General features: G+C 43.4%; 1 pseudogene; it reads left to right on the top strand.

Moving 5' to 3' along the window:
• Nucleotides 1-16,203, top strand: part of LOC103608158 — a 28,494-nt pseudogene extending 12,291 nt beyond the window's left edge.
• Nucleotides 16,204-17,517: the final 1,314 nt, after the last annotated feature.

The raw sequence follows: 17,517 nt of genomic DNA, 5'->3' as shown, positions 1-17,517 counted from the left end.
AAAAAAAAAAAAAAAAAAAAAAAAAAAAAAGAAGCTGGATCCAAACTAGAGGATGCAGATCTTCTCTGCATAAGATGCTAAGAGGCTCTCGGGCTGCATCTAGCACGGTTCTTAGGAGAGCAAGAACATGTACTAAGGAAATTGGAAGCACTGGAATCAAGACAATACAAAGGGTAACTTACAGTCTTTGCAAGATTCCTGCGTTGACTTTTTGCATATCCTGGTTTGAATTTTCTGCCCTTGTCATATTTTCTTTCATCCAAAGTTCTTTATGCAATGGATATAAATTTATAATAATGTAATTATTAGGTGCTAACCACTAGTAATTTTTTTTAGGTTTGATCTGTGTTTAAAGAGTTGTGTTTATAATTTTGGTTTCTTTACTGAGATCTGGTAGCAAGTAATAAACACGTTCAGGTGTGTAAACAGAGCATGGTGGATTCTGATAGGATGAATGTGCTGTGATCTAACTGGTTTCAAAGGCAGTCAAGCCAGTGGACGTAGTATCTGCCATGTTTTCTCTCTGCATAGCACAAACTGAAGGCATCTATACTGAGTACAGATCTGATTGATTATGCATGGAAATGCCCTAAATCATAATATTTCACTTTAAAAAAGTGGTGGAAACAATGACATAGATATATTTTTCCAAAAGTACATGAGGGAAGAAAGTTGCCTCCTGCTCCCCTGTGTTCTACATTCTCAGGTTGGATTGCAAGGGCTGCAGATCTAGGGGCTTGCATAGCTTAGGCCTGGGACTATTGCTGAGTTTACCTGCTAACTGAACCCAACGTGTGGTAGAAATCATCCAACTCTTCATTTCAACAGGTTCCTGAAGGGAAGCAAGTAGTAAAACATGGTATCACTCTCTAAATGTAAACTCTCTTGTTAATTGCTCTGATTATTGGCAATTTAAATCGAAGGCCATTTTGAGCAAAAACCACCTACTACAAAATAATTGGTGGTCCAACAAGTATTGGAACTAAATCTGGGGGACTCTCAGGTCTCAAACTGCTGCTTAAGTGCCTACAGGCTAAAAGTTGCAAAATTGAATGGGCAAGTAAGTATGGTCATTAAAATTTAAGTAGATGAAAATTGGATAATTGCATGCTGCTTTTTATCCTGACACTCACTGTATTAAAAGTTACTGTGTAAACCCATCTTCTGGAGAAATAAATAGATGAGGTGATTAGACAAGTGACTGTTTCTAAATCATATCAGCGAGAAGAGAATGTTAGAGCAACATTCTTTTCCTGGTCCTGTAATGCCCAGCTCGGGGCCTGACACGTAACAGCCACTCGACAAGTATTTGTCGAGTCTATTAATGTATAAATGTAAACAAAATTCCTATCTTTCCATTAAAATTGTAGTGAGTGCAATGGAGGAAACTGTTTTAAAATATAGTCCAGAATCAAACACACATCATCTCAATTTAGGTCTCATTTAGCATGAAGAATACATTGTTATCGGTTTTCAAAATTTGTTTAATGATCATGAGATAGGAGTATTTGTGGTATGTTCTCTAGTTTGAGTTAATGTAAAAATAAATAAATTCTTTCCACTTTGTTAATAAATTTGGTACTGTTTTTGTGAAGTGCTCAAAATATCATTTTGGGGGTATATTTTACAGATGCTGAGGGAAATCCCTGAACTACAAATTCCAAACTGGGATTTCCTTTTTAGCTTCAAGCTGAAGAGAGTAATTCCTCACTGGATATACCCGCATCTCAGGTGTCCCAGGGCCTGGGAGTGTGGGAGATTGTTTATGTCGTGTATGTGTTTTGTGCTCAGTCAATGCTTAATGCTTTCTGACCCACAGATGGACCTAGGAAACGATTCAAAGTAGCGTGTCCATTCACGTGTCATTTTCTGTATGTCCTGCTGAAGGTAAATTAAACAAAAACTCCCACCCGCTGTTGGATGGTTTTAGGACAGGGCAAGGAAGTGCACTTACGGTCTGTACACAAAGACCTCTAATCAAGAATTACTCTCACAGTGAAAGATGGGTAACAAAAGTATTAAGAACATGAATCTTCAATGTCAAGAGGTTTTCTCAGGGAGAACCTGTAGTGTGACCAAGGAATTCAGCCTAAACTTGTAGAAGACTCAGTGGTCATTGACTGTGGTCATTGTTATTCCTGGAGTGACTTTTCTTTTTCTTGCCCCTGCGCCCACGCCACCACAGAGGTCACAGCTGCAATGAACTCTGGCCAGGCTTCAGTTTTGCTTAAAGGTAAGCGACCTCCAGCCCTCCTTTCCCCTGAACAGCATCCTATTGTCTCTCCAGGGTTCATGCATTTTAGGGTGACCTGACATTTTTGCAGGGAATAGGCGTGAGTTCCTGGGTGAATCTCACTCTTTTCTCCTCCCTTCTTGTGCATCCCATCCAGAAGCTTGTCACTGTATAGTTGTAATTACCAAGAGAGCTGGAGCTGAAAGACAGGCTTCCTGATGCATTCAGAGTTACAGTCACCGGACTGTAGCCGAGATGAGCAAGTTGTTTTTATGCTCCCTGATTTCCTGTGCAGCCTCGCGTCCACAGCCAGCATGCAAAGAGGGGGTCCCTGGCGGTCACAGCTTCCATCCCACGGTGGTCCAGTTTGTGGGACAAGCCCCATGAAGAGCATAGAGCAGTGCCTGGGCGGAGGAAGCACCAGCACACGCTGGCCTCAGTGCTGTTATAAATGACTTAGCGTATACCAGAGCACATTTTTCTTACTTTCTCCTCCAGTACTAAAGCCATCTGCGTGACGGTGCATTCTGCTGCGGTTTAGAAAACAGCACATTGAATATATTTTGAAGCAATTGCTTTGTCATAACCTTGCTACCCATAGCACTCCAAAAAACAACCTTCCTCCGTCCAAATTCAGCTTTAAATTTCAGTCATCACCCAAGATCTAATGTTTAGGGACATGAATATATTGTGGAATGCCTAATTAACATGTACATTACCTCATATACTTACATTTCATGTGTGTGGTAAGAACACTTAAAATCTACTCTCTTAGCAGTTTTCAAGAATATAATAAGTACGGGGCCGGCCCGGTGGCACACTGCTACAGTGCGCTGCTTGGGAGTGTGGTGGCGCTCCCGCCGAGGGTTCGGATCCCACATACAGACCGGTTCCCGCTCACTGGCTGAGTGAGGTGTGGGTGCGACACTGAGGGTTGCGATCCGTTGCTGGACACAAAAAAAGACAAAAGGAAAAAAAAAAAAAAAGAATATAATAAGTACGTTGTTGTTAACTATAGTCACTGTGCTGTGCTATAGATCTCTTACACGTATTCTTTCTGTCTAACTGGAATTTTGTGTCCTTTGACCAATATCTCCCCAGCCCTTCCCTCCCCGCAGCCCGTGGTAACCATCATTTTGTTCTCTCCTTCTATGAGCCTGACTTTTTTTTTTTTCCTTTTTGTCTTTTTTACTGACTGGTAACGGGATCGCAACCCTTGGTGTCGCGCCCGTACCGCGCTCAGCCAGTGAGCGGGAACCGGTCTCCACATGGGATCCAAACCCTCGGTGGGAGCGCCGCTGTGCTCTCAAGCGGCGCACTCTCCAGTGCGCCACCGGGCCGGCCCGAGTCTGACTTTTTAAAATTTCACATACAAAAGAGATAGAGAAATAGTTGTCTTTCTGTGCCTGGCTTATTTTGCTTAACATAATGTACTCCAGGTTCGTTCGTGTTGTTGTAGATTACAGGGTTTTCTTCTTTTTAAAGGCTGAATAGTATTCCATTGCATAAATAACCACATTTTCTTTATCCGTTCATCTTTTGATGGACACAAGTTAGTTACATTTCTTGGCTATTGCAATAATGATGCAATGGACATGGGAGTGCTGATACCGCTTCAACACACTGATTTCATTTCCTTTGTACATATACTCAGTAGTAGTGCTGGAATATATGACATTCTAATTTTAATTTTTTGTGGAAACTCCATATTGTTCGCCATAATGGCTGTGCTAATTTATATTCCCACAAGAAGTGTGCAAGAGTCCCGTTTTTTCCACATCCTTTCCAACACTTATCTTTTGTCTTTTTGATAATAACCATCCTAAAAGGTGTGTGGTGATAGCTCATTTTGGTTTTAATTTGCATTTATCTGATTAGTCATTTTGAGCATTTTTTTCATGTACCTATTGCCTATTTTTATGTCTTTTTTTTTGAGAAATATCTACTCAGATTCTTTGCTTATCTTTTATTGGGGGGGGGTGATTTGTTTTCCTACTATTAAGTTGTTTGAGTTCCTTATATATTTTGAATATTAACTGCTTATCAGATATATGGTTTGCAAATATTTTCTCCCATTCCATATACTGTCTCTTTGCTCTGTTGATTGTTCTTTGCTGTGCAGAAGCTTTTTAGTTTGATGTAGTCTCATTTGTCTATTTTTGTTTATGTTGCCTGTGCAGAGTTTTGATTTCAAATTTAAGGTAAAGCACATTTTATTTTGTCTTTCTTAGTAAAGTGACATGAACAGTTTTGAGTGCCATTCTTAGATTTGATGATTATTCCATTTTTTTTTCTCATCCCAACTACATTTACTCTTCTGTCTTCTCAACCATTCAGGTCAGTCGTCAGGGTCAGGGTCAGGGTCTCCATGCTGCTCAACACTGAAGTTCTGGTACCAGACCCCCAGCACATCTTTCCTGGTCAACTCCAGCCTCTTCTTTGGTTCTCAGCTCCATATCTCCTCACTTAGGGACTGTCCTAATTCTAAATCTAAACCAGGACTCCTCCTCTAACACTCTAAAAGTGTTCCCTCCTTTCCTTTTAAAGTGTTTGTTATGGCTTGAGACCAGGTGTGTGCTGCTGAACATGTGGTTAAAAGTGAGATTCCTGCTCTGCTAAAGCTGTAGGAATGTGCACCCACCGTTTACCTGCTCGCAGCTGAACCCCAGTCCCTGGCACGGTGTTGGTGCAGGATGACGACACGGAGCTGGCCTAACATAAGGGGTCTGAGCCGGCTCCTCGAGGCAGGCAGAGGCAGGCTGGGACCTGAGGGGCCAGTCGCAGGCAGCGCAGCATGGAGAGGCTTCGCAGGAGAAACCGCAGGAAGGGCAGGAGAGCTGGAGCACTGAAAGGGAGGGGAGCGGCAAGCGGGATGGAGCTGAGGGTCAACAGAGGTGGAGACTGTTAGGCTTTATCTTCCAAAGTGGGCAGCCTCCCAGGCGCTGAGCAGGTGGGTAACCTGGTCTTTGCTCTGGTTAACACAACTCTGCCACTTTGTGGAGAATACTTTGTGGTGAGAAGAGGGGGGACTAGTTAGGGGCTGTGACCAGCTCAGTGGGAGAGAGGATATGGCTGGGGTGGAGATGGAGATGACATACGGTGCACAGAGACACTTAGGGAGTGAGTGAAACCAGTGGCTGATTTCCATGAGCTTTTACTTTGGGCGGGTCCTGGCTGCTCCTGCATTAGCTCTCACAGCGTTTCTGTGCTATTATTTATAGTCCCCATTTTACAGATGTGGACACTGAGGCAAAGGTGGCAGAACCAGGATATAAAAGCAGCTGGTTTACACTGGAGCCTGGCTCTTACTCACTGTCCTCAGCGCTCCTGAACTGGGAACCCAGGTGTGACACAGGAGTCACTGGTGTAGAAATTTAAGTTAAAGCCAGCAGAGTGGGTAAGATCCATGAGAGAGGCTGTAGATTGTGGAGACAGTAAGGACCAGGATGGACTCCTTAGAGATAGGGTAGAGCAGGAGGGGCCAGGAAATAAAGCAGAAAAGGAGGAGCCCACGAACAGGAGGAAGCCCAGGAGAGACGGGTAAAAAGCAGTCAAGAAAGAGACCACGTCCCAGATGTGTCCTGCTTGGCAGATAAGATGATACCAAGGAGTGTCTGTCAGCTTTGGGGACATGAATGACACTGGCGACCCCATACATCTGGTACTTAAATAATTCATCATACTCAGAGAGCTGCAGACTTTCACCTTGAGACTTTTATTTTCTAGATTTCAAATTTCGGAGCATATCAGATTCTAAGATGCTAATCACTTAACATGCACTGGTATGCTCTGCTTTATTTTATCACGCATCACACTTATAAGCTGAAATGTACTTATGCACTGAAATAAGATTTTCCTCTGACTAAATTGCCAATCTCCTGAGAAAAATCTGATAAACTAAATTTTAATTATTTTCCATTATACACTTCTCATCTTTCCTCAAATGAGTTAATTTTTTCCCATAGCAACTTAATACCTAGTTCGTATAGGCACCAAGTTTTACTTTAGAGCCATTATTCTTTCTTACATTTTCGGTGCAGTGGTTTTTTCTTTTCTTTTCTTTTTCTTTTTCTTTTTTTTTGCAAACTATCACATTTTCAAGCAGAGGGGCGGGGCTTCTTTTCTAAGATCCAGGTGATGTTTGATTCTCTATTTTTCACATTTTATTAATTCATTGAGAAAATCTTCATTACGCACCTTATGTGTGCTGGGTCCTGGAGTACAAAGATGGGCAACACACCACTCTTGCTGTGCCAGCTATTAACCAGGTGAAGGAGACACACTCTTAAGTGGATAACGGTAATACAGTGCCCTGGTCAGGAAGGCTACATTGTAGGGAATTTCTTAGTCCCACTGCACAAGCTGATGCCTTGTGTGGTAGAACTTTTCTGGTTTTTTCTGAAATGTCCTTCATGGTGTAACGAGTATGGTTCTGATGGCATTATAAGAGTGAGTGAGAAGCTTAGTTCTCTCTTGCTCAGTCCATTCACCATGTGACACCCCGTGTCTCTGCAGAGTCACCGCCAAGAACAAGGCCCTCACCAGTTGTGCTACCTGAACTTTGGACTTCCCAGCCTCTGAAGCTGTAGGGAATAAATTATATTTCTTTGTAAATGGCCCAGTTTCAGATATTCTGCTATAAGCAACAGAGACAGATTAATACACTAGCTAAGCTAATCCCACTTGCTGTGCACAAGCCGCCGTGGACAGCTCCAGCTTGCTGGTACCCTGTTCTGGGGGCAAGCCCCTCTGACAGGTATGGGCACCCTCGGGGCACGGGCAGTCACGAAGATCATCTAAGCAGGAAGGGAGTGGGCTGAGGCCAGGGGCGTGGGAGCAATGACTTCTAAAAGGCTTGAAGAGAAGTGGGATTCAGGAAGGTGACAGCAAAGGACACCCTGTGAGGCATGAGGCGGCAGTGTGGCAGAATCTGAGGAAAGGGATGGGTCTCTGAGCGGGGGAGTTGCCTGCACTGTCAAATGCAGAAAATGTCGGCTTGAGAAAGTGTCTATTGCACTCAGCAGTGAGGAAGTGGCTGGCGGTCTTGGGACCACTGTGTCAGTAGCATGGTCACTGCACAAGCCAGTTAGGGTGGTCTGAAGCACAGGTGAGAGGCGAAGGCCCGGAGTTCGTAAGAAAAAGATTGGTCCATTGAGAACTTTTAACTGGGAGGAGGAGCGAGATGGGACTTTTCGCAGGAAGTGGATGCAAGATCAAGATAGAGTGTGTATTTATTTCAGATGTATTATTATTATTTTTTGCGTAGAAGAGGTTTGAGCAAATTTACCAAAAGAAGGGCTGGAGCTAAAGACAAGGGCATGGCCGACACAGCAGGAGCTGGAGTGGAGGGAGGGCAGGGGTGGGGAGGGGACCCAAGGCCAGCGAGGGGCCTCTCTCTCGGGAGCGTGCAGGTGCCTGCGCGTGCACACGCACAGCTGATCTTTTTTCTTTGCGGATTCCATGTTTGTGAACTTGCCTACTGGCTAAAACTGATTGGTAACCTCTAAATCAGTGCTTTCAGTGCTTTTGTGGTCTTTTGCAGACATGCACAGAGTGACAAAAAATTAGGGTTACTGACGTGCCTGTTCTTAGTTGAGGTCGAACAAGGTAACGCCCTGCCTTCTTGCTTCAGCTCTCACGTGAACAACTGAGAGACAATGTCAGGTTTTTCACAGTTTCTTGCTTTTTGCTGGTGATTTTGCTTTTTGAGTGCCCCCAAGTGCAGTGCAGAAGTGCTGTGGGGCGCTGGGGCTTGCAGGCCGCTGCGCCTGCCTCACAGGAAAAGGACACGTGGCAGAGAACCTGTTCCGCCCTGAGTTATGATGCTGTTGGCTGTTCATCCAGTGTTAATGAGTCAATGGTATATTTTAAGTGAGTTGTCTTTAACAGAAACACACCTAAAACAAGGTTATGCATTAATCGATTGATGAAAGTGTTGTGACCAGAGGCTTGCAAGAACCTAACTACATAGTTAGGAACACTGAATCAGTATTAGACGATTCAGTGTTTTTGGCAACTTCATAGAATATCACTACCACAAACAATGAGAATCAACTGTACACGCACACACACGTATGCATGAGTAGGTATGAACTTGTGTGTATGACTTAAGGTCTCATTTAATGGCTTGTTTGATCCTCATACCGTTCCTGTGTAGTGGGCCCCTTTAGTAGCCACGCTGTATCCATGAGGATTTGGAGCCTCTGAGATGATAATAAGTTTCTCATCAACATGGACCTGTACGTGGCAGGGCTGGGGTGTGAACTTTCGCACATGACTGTTGGGCTGTGCTGCCAGCGTCCTGCCATGTGTCTGTGTGCCGGTCGACACTAGGAAAGAGGCTTTGGAAGAGCATTTTGCTGGCATCCTAGGTCATCTGGATGACAAGCAGAGAAGGCAGGTGGAAGGCCTGACCCTGGCATGGAGATGGGTGGGATGAGAACAAAGGCGAGCAATTCCAGGGGGAGATCTTAGGGTATTGTCCAGAAAGATTCAGAGTTGAGGGGAAGCCACAAATCAAGGACCAACAGTGAGTTGTTATTTAAACAAACAATAAAAACCAAACAAAAACCAGAACAAAACAAAACAAAAAATTACTGAGCCCCTGCCAAGTACCACTCTTCTTTTTTTTTTTTTCCTTTTTGTCTTTTTTCGTGACCGGCAACGGATCGCAACCCTCAGTGTCGTGCCCGTACCGGACCGGGACCGGCAACGGGATCGCAACCCTCGGTGTTGCTCCCACACCTCGCTCAGCCAGTGAGCGGGAACCAGTCTGTATGTGGGATCTGAACCCTCGGCGGGAGCGCCGCCGCGCTTCCCAAGCGGCGCACTGTAGCAGTGCGCCACCGGGCCGGCCCAACTCTCTTCTTGACCCTAGGGTTATAATGGCTCAGAAAACATGGTTCCCTCCTCAAGCAACATAGGGTGTCTCGGGGAGACCCAAGAGGCTCACACTGATAGTCACCACAGTGACATGAGTGCCCGCAGGCCCAGGAAGAGATGCACCTGCACTTGTGCGGTCCGATGAGCCTTCCTGTGGGAGATGCCACCTGGATTTGGTCAAGAATAATGACAAGATGCACAAACTTGAACCTCTTGAAACTTCAGATGCCTCGGCTTTGGCATGGGGATCAAAATAGTTCAACATAGCTGTCATGAGAATGAAATGTAGTAATTCAGTGAAACACTTGGTCCCTGAGACATACCGAGCCCTTGTTAGGTGATGCCATCTCAGTAACATCACATAACAGGTGAAGAGCAGTGAAAAGGATGTCTGAGGATGGTGAAGAGCCAAAGGAAAGCAGCAACGTGGCTCTGACTGAGGGGTGGGCAGCAGCACAGCTTTTGGCGAGCACGAGGGTGAACTGGGACGTGGTGAGTGGCAGTGACGGGAGGTTGGGACTTGCAGGGCCAGAGCTCACGGATGCCAGGAAGGGATGGATTTTTGAATGCAATTGGATTCTAGAGGCAGGATTTTGAGTAGCCTAGAAGCCCAGGTAGTTGACGGTGAATTGTCTTCTCTAACTGTGCTGGTTTCTCACATACGCTCCTCCATGAAACATCCGGTTTCCCAGTTTAACCTCCTACTGATGCACTTGTCTGAGTCATCAGATTCAGTTTCACTCTGGAGCCTCAGGGAAAGTGAGCTGGTCTATCATCTCTGGACACTTCCTTCATTCACTCACTTATTCATCACACATTGAGTAACTCCCATGTGCCAGGACTTCTGCATGCTGAGGGTTGCACAGTGAGGACACATGGAAGCACACAGAGTCTGGGCAGAGAAACAGAGAGGGACATAACTAAGGATAACACAGCTGTGAGGATCAGGATAGTGATATGAACAAACTCTCAGAGAAGCACGGATGAAAGATTTGATGGGGGATTAAATATAGGGGACCTGGTCAGATGGACACACTTGTGAGGTTAAGAGATTCATGCTTGACCCGTGGTGCTGAGCAGACACCTATATTCTGGCAGTCCTCTTCTGAGATGACACAATCCTACATTTGCGGGGCCTAGGATGAGGCATGCCTGGTGAGCATCGGGTGAGAAAGAGTCTCTCAGTGGTTTATAGGTCACCTCCTAGAAGCCAAAGAAAATTTAAACCTTTTCCCAAAATTTTGGGAAATAAGATAAAACAATCAATGACCTTTTAAAATCCACTCATTGCCAACAATTATGAACTTCGCTCTGAATAATAAAGTTCTATGAAATATTCTATTTCCTGTGGGACCAGCACAGAATTCATCAAGCCCAAGAGCTAAGAGACTGACTTTCCAGCCAGCAGTGATGTGAAAGGGGATTTGGCAAAGGTAGGTATCAATTATACCCCACTCACCCCTGGTCACCGTCATGACCAGCTACAGGAATCATTAGTGTCCTGATGGAAAAAGCTCTTCTGAGTAGTGAGAAGGATGTGTTGGGTAACCGAATGACTTTCCAAAAAGATAAAACCAACCCTGTTGACAAAGCAACATAGATTACCAAGTTGTTATCTGAAAGACGCAAAGTACATTTTCTAAGGTAGTTGGGGGGGGGGGTAAGCTGTGCTGAAGGTGGGACATTTTGTCTTAGGAGGGATAAAACAGAAATATGATTTTGAGAAATAGCAACCCAAATTTACATTAACCTATTGACAAAATACCATCAAGATTCTTTAAGGAAACCACATGTGTAATAAAAGTATTTCATACATTTTTGAAAAGGACTTTGTGCGCAGATAGGTAAGAATAAATGAACTAAAATATCTTTAATGTTCCTTTTTATCACTGTTACTAGCAAAATATATTTCAAGGCTCAAATAAAAAAAATTGATGTGAACTTGGCCTAGCTAAGGTAAAATAAGCATTTCAAACTCCCATCTCAGGGATTTTTAATGATTAAAAGAGGAATTTTTTAGAATACTGTATGCTCACTAACCCTTCCTGCCTCAATAAAAGCATTGCTCTAAGCCTTCAGCCACCTTTCTAGGCTATTACATGGAGTTCATAACCAGCAGTGATTGCATTTACTAAGCAGTTCTGAAAATCAGTTCTATATTAGGAAATTATTAAAATTACAGAAATTTAATATGATGCCAACCTACTAATCAGTGTGAGTTCAGGAACAAAGGAAATACTGGTGCAAATATGTTTATCATTAAATGAAACTCTGTGTGACTTTTATTTAAATTTTATATTGTCCCCAAGCTGGTAATTCTAGTCAGTAGCATCTTCAGACTCAAGTATACATTTGAATCTAAGACTGTGCCTTTGTCTAAGAGAGGAAAGTCATCCTCAGGAAGAAGCCCTGCCTTTGAAAGTAGAAATAATTGACTGAACAGGCATAATGTGATTCACTTTAAAGTATGTTCTTCGATGACACTTGAGTAGTAATAGTAACGATCTTTCTTATTTTATGCTCCACTAGGGCATATGTGGCCAATTGTATCGCCAGTGAAAGTCTGGATTACTTTCTATTACTTTCTATTGATAATTTTTAATAACTGAAGACATTTTGAACTAGAAGGTAGCCAATGGTGCTTGCAACAAAGCAGGGGCAATTAAGCTCGGTGAGGGTTTTAAACTCGGTGTTGGGCCGTGCACCTTGGAGAGGCAAAGTCAGCCATTAAAAAAATTAAACCATTTGGGTCCTGGGTTAAGGTCTGTGAACTGTTTAATGTCATAATTGCCTGCTGCCTCAATCATCAAACTGAATGAACTTCTATGTTGAAATGTCATAAATGCTCAGCATAAAGATTTATATAACCCAGGTATCCGACCTACCGCCAAGCTATGCCTGTGGCAGGAAGTGTTTGTTATGTCTTACTCAACCTTTTGGGAAAAAAAAAAATAAATCCGGAAATGTGCTTGTTCTGGCAATGATCAAAACATTTAAGAACCAATTCTATTATCTGTGTGGTGTGTTCAGAGTCTGTGATAAACATATTCATTTCCTATAAAAAATAATTTAGATCCAAATTCCTTTCGTGAAAAATGGTTAGTGTCATGATTTTCCACTGTATATTTTGCCAAAATGAGAGAAACATTTTTAGTTACAGTAAATTCTTTTTTCTGAAAAGTACATTATTTTGTGATTCTCAGTTACATTTTGATCCTCCTTTAAAAAAAACAGCAGCCAAATTTCATCACTTGCTCATACTATAAATGGATGCTAAATGTAAAATCATATTTTGTGGTCAGATATTGTATTAGTCCATTTTTGTTACTATAACAAAATACCTGAAACTGGGTGATGTAGAAGGAAAGTGAAATTTATTGCTTACAGTTTCTGAGGCTGGTAAGACCAAAGTCCATCTGGTGGTGGCAACAGTGGCGCAGGGGTCTCACACTGCAAGATGGTGGAAGCGGAGAGAGAGAGACAGACTCTCCTCGTCTTTTCAAGCCCTCAGAACCACGCCCCTGACCACAATTTTTAATCCATTCACCACTGCATGGTCCTACAATCCAATCACCTCTTGAAAGCTCCACCTTTCAATTGCCATAATAGGATTTCCCAACCCCTTAACAGTCACAGTGGGGGCCAAGTTTCTAATACATAAAACTTGGGGGACACAATTCAAACTTTAGTGAGTTTTGGGGGGACATAATTCAATCCACTACATTCTACTCCTGGTCCCCCCAAACTCATGTCCTTTTCACACACAAATACATTCATTTCATCCCCAAAGTCTTAACTTGTTTCAACTCAAAGGTCCAAAGTTCAAAGTCCTATCTGTGAAATCAATATAAGTTATCTACTTCCAAAGATACAGTGGTGGGACAAATATAAGGTATATATTCCAATTCCAGAAGGGAGAAATAGGCCAAAAGAAAGGTATTACAGGTCCCAAACAATTCTGAAACCCAGCAGGGCAGGCACTACATCTCAAAGCTGGTGAATCTTGTAACTTGACTCCATGTTCAACATCCTCTGCACGCTGGTGTGGGGGTTGGGTCCCTGTCGAGGATTGAGTTATGTCCCCCCACAACTCACTGAAACTTGAATTGTGTCCCCCAAGTTTTATGTATTAGAAACTTGGCCCCCTCTGTGACTGTTAAGGGGGTGGGAAATCCTATTATGGTAATTGAAAGGTGGAGCCTGGAAGAGATGATTGGATTGTAGGACCATGCAGTGGTGAATGGATTAAAAATTGTGGTCAGGGGCATGGTTCTGAGGGCTTTAAAAGATGAGGAGAGTCTGTCTCTCTCTCTCTGCTTCCACCATCTTGCAATGTGAGACCCCTGGGTCACTGTTGCCACAAGCAGATGGACTTTGGACTTCTCAGCCTCAGAAACTGTAAGCAATGAATTTTGTTTTCTAATATATTACTCAGTTCCAAGTATTTTGATATAAGGAGCAGAAATGAACTAATACAGAAATTGGTACCAGGAGTGGGGTTGGAGTTGCAGCAGAGGAACCCCATCAGCACCCTGTCTAGTGGAGCCATGAGAGCAGGACCACCATGGAGACCCCAGACCCGTGGGGCTACCAGCATGCAACACCAGCCTGTGAGAGTTAAAGCATCACCTAAGACCAGGGAAATCATAGGAGTGGAGCTCTCAGAGGACTTGGGGACTGTATTCATCTGTTTCTGTTGCTTATAACAAAATACTTGCAACTGGGTAACTTATAAAGAAAATGAAATTTACTACTTATAGCTTCTGAGGCTGGAAAGTCCAAAGTCCATCTGGTGGTGGTGACAATGACTCAGGGATTAATAAGGGTGTGAAAAGATGTTCAACATCACTAATTACCAGGCAAATACAAATTAAACTACAGTGAAATACCACACACCCATTAGGAGGATAAAGTTTAAAAAGACTGAAAATGCAAAGAGCTGGCAAGAAGGTGAGGCACCTGGAATTCTACGCACTGGTGGTGCGAGTAGCATTAAGTTCCTGTTACCCATGCAGGCATGCGTTAGAGGCTGATGAAAATAAGGAAGCATGAGAGGAAGTCCCTGAACATTAAGTGACTAGTCTGCTGTGGAAGCTGGTCAGGTGAACAGGTGTAAAGTGTGGAGGATGCAGCAGATGCTATGGGAACCCTGGGGTGGCACCTCAGCTGATAGGGCAAGGGACAGATGGCAGAGAGAGAGGGATTTCAGGCTGCATTTCAGCACAGCCTGAAAAGACCAGAAAGAGTGAGTTGGGGAAAGAAGAAAGGAACGGAGAAAAATATTACAGACAGAAGACCACCAAACACAAATGACAGATATATGAAAGAGATGGCACATTTGGGGGATTTTGGGAAGCCAGAGGCAATAATGGGAAGCAGAAATTGCAGAAAAGATACTGCAGAGAAAGGCGGAAACCACATATTTGAAGTACTAGGCAGGATGCCAGGCTGAACTGTTTGGTCTTCATCCTGAGAGCTATGAAAATCCAATAAAGGTTTTAAAGCCGGGAAATGTCATGATCAAAAATGGTTTTTGGAAAGACCATTCTTTGTTTGTTTGTTTGTTTAATTTTTATTGAATCATAATTGATTATACATATTTTGGGGGTTCAATGTTGACATGTTGATCAATTCAATATTACTTGCATATATATTGTTACAAATCATACTTATTCTTCATGCCCCTTGCCCAATCTTTCCCCATACCTCCTCCTCCCTCCTCCCTCTGATAACCCTAGATTTCTTCTCTCCTTCTGAAGGAGTAATGTTTACTCTGTTGATTTGTTGCCTAGATGATCAGTCCAATGCTGAGAGGTGTGATCAGGTCCCCCAATATCATCATAGAGAAGATGCTTCTTCTTTCTTTCTGGAATGGGCTTTATGGAGAGAGACATCCTCTTTTTCTCTTTGGTCTCTGCTGGTGACGGTGACTCTCCTTGTGTCAATGCACTCCAGTGGCTGGTGGACCATCTGCATGGTGATTGTGGTGTCTAGCTGCTTTTGTGGCAGCTGTGGTTATTGTGGTGGCTGTGATGGGCCACCAACACAGAGGTGATGTTTATGGCATGCTCCTTACCGAGTTGCTGGTAGCTCCTGGCTCCATGCCTCAGGACCCTGGGTAGGCCCCATGGGTCTGGGGCCTGGTTGTGGGAAGAGGGTCCAGTCCCTGGCTCCATACCTCAGGACCCTGGGTGGGCCCTGTGGTGTTGATGTTGTGCCTGGTTTGGGGAGGAGGGTCCAAGAAAGACTATTCTTTGAACAGCATTGAAAAATGACTGGATTTAGGTAAGACTGAAGAAAAGATGATCAATTGATTATTTAAAAATCATTTATACTTCACCAATGGTAACCAATTTGTAGTTATCTCCTTCAGTGATCCAGGTCTTGACATCTGAAGGTTCCCACTGAACACGTGTGTGTGTGACTATGTGTGTGTGTTTTAGATGTTTCCTTCCTGAAAGTCATGCAGCTTAAGATAAAAGTGCTGAGCAGCCTACAACAATGCTACTGAGGAAAGCTTAGGAGATAATGACACCATTATTTTTCCAGAAGATTATCACATTCAAAATAATATTTTGTCACAGAGAAAATTCCTTCAGGAGGAGACTGTCAGAAGCCAAGGCACCAGGCAGCCTGTATACCACCAGCTCCTTCTCAGCAAATGCTCTCTGGCATGCCTCAATGGACCCCTGACAAAGAGACCTTCAAAGCAGCAAGGCTGAAGAATAAAAGCAATATGATGCCTTTCTCTTCTGGGATCAAAAGAAGTTTCTAAAGAGCTTGTAGCAAGTCAGCTTAGCATCAAAGTCCAAACCAAAAGGAGACATCAGCTAGGGGTCACAGACTGAATGGAGCAGGGTGACTGGATTGGTCAGGGTCTGCCAGGACAACAACTCATGCCTCAGTGGTTTATTACAGGTGTCTAATACAAAAGGAAGCTACGGATGTGTTGGAAAATTTGAAAACAGGGGAAAATGAAGCATCACAGACATTAACAACTGTGGAAAGCTGCTACCACCCCAAAGGTTGGAGGGTCAAAGGGAAGAGGTTATGTACCAGGGCTCAGGAACTGTGGTCTTTGAGGGCAGGTCTGCTTGGTGGGAACAGACTTCTGGGAGAGACAAAGCCAATGTTGGGAATGTATGTGGAAACAGAAGGGGCTAGAAATACTACGGCTTCACCCCTCTCTGTACCCACCGTCCAATCTCCTGTCAGTACCTCCATTAGCTGGCCATACAGGAAGCTGTGGGTAAGGTTTCCTGGGAAATGCAGTTTGCACTTTGTTAGCCCAGTGTTCTACAGAGCAGGGCTGGGGAGGGATGGGCAGGTAACTGACGTCAAAGAGACAGATTACCTGCCCAGTCCCTTGATCTAGTCATATGTTTCCTGAGGTCAACAAAGAGCAGTCAGAGCTTGCTAATTTGTCTGTTTCCAATGAGAAGACAACAAAATATTGCAGGTTTCCAGGATTTCCCAAAGATGTTTTGTAACATGATTCGAATTTATCACTGCACTTCCAAAAAGTCATAGTTTATTTAGTAGGAAATACGCTTTTGTTTTCCTACCCATAGAGTGGCACAATAAAGATGGCTGAATAAATAATTTAAACATGATCAAGACTCAGAGGTCTTCTTATCTTGGTCACTCTCTGAAATCTGAAAGCAAATTTTGAGCCTAATTCTCCAAGTTCATTTAAGTACAGAGATGACCTCATTACTGGGGAAGAGATTAAGTCTTTGAGGAGGGAGAGCTTAGCAAGGGTTTGGTGGAAGCAGAAATAGAGGTACATCTACAAAGAGGTAACATCAACCCTGAGATACACAAAGTTGATTAATGCGTGATTGTACCATTCTGCGAACACACGTGATTCAAATAATGACAGTGAGGAAGAGGGACAAAGAAAATGACCATGAGCATGGTTACCACAGCCTGGGTCAGCGCATTGCTCTGCTGCCTCATCTGCATTGTACATCACAGGAGCAATGACAGGCTTCACTCAGAAGCCCCCAGATCACTGAGCTTGGGACCCTTTGCTGAGCTCCTCTCACCTCTGCTCAGGCTCTGTTCCTGCATCTTCTCTGGTCTCCTCATCCCTGATAAGCCCCTGACTCTACCCACCTCTAATGATTTCCTTTCCCTTAATGTTTATCTAATTTCTCCCCTCTCTGAATTTGAACCTGTCTACGTATTATCTTTTTGATCTCCTGTTCAACTTCATGTATAAAATTCTTATTTTGAGTTTGATACTGTGCTGAGTAAATGGAGGGAAAAATAACCACAAAAACCCTAGAAAACAAACAAAAAAAAATCAAGGCGTGATTTCTAGTTTCATGGAGTTGATAAAGCTCGTTATCTTCTTGTATTTTTTCTAATCATTTCTTCATTGATGAGCTGATGATAAC

The sequence above is a fragment of the Galeopterus variegatus genome, unplaced genomic scaffold (assembly GCF_000696425.1).
Source record: "Galeopterus variegatus unplaced genomic scaffold, G_variegatus-3.0.2 Scaffold8082, whole genome shotgun sequence".
Classification (NCBI taxonomy): domain Eukaryota; kingdom Metazoa; phylum Chordata; class Mammalia; order Dermoptera; family Cynocephalidae; genus Galeopterus; species Galeopterus variegatus.
The sequence above is the reverse complement of the archived record's forward strand: the minus strand, read 5'-3'. Positions and strand labels throughout refer to the sequence as shown.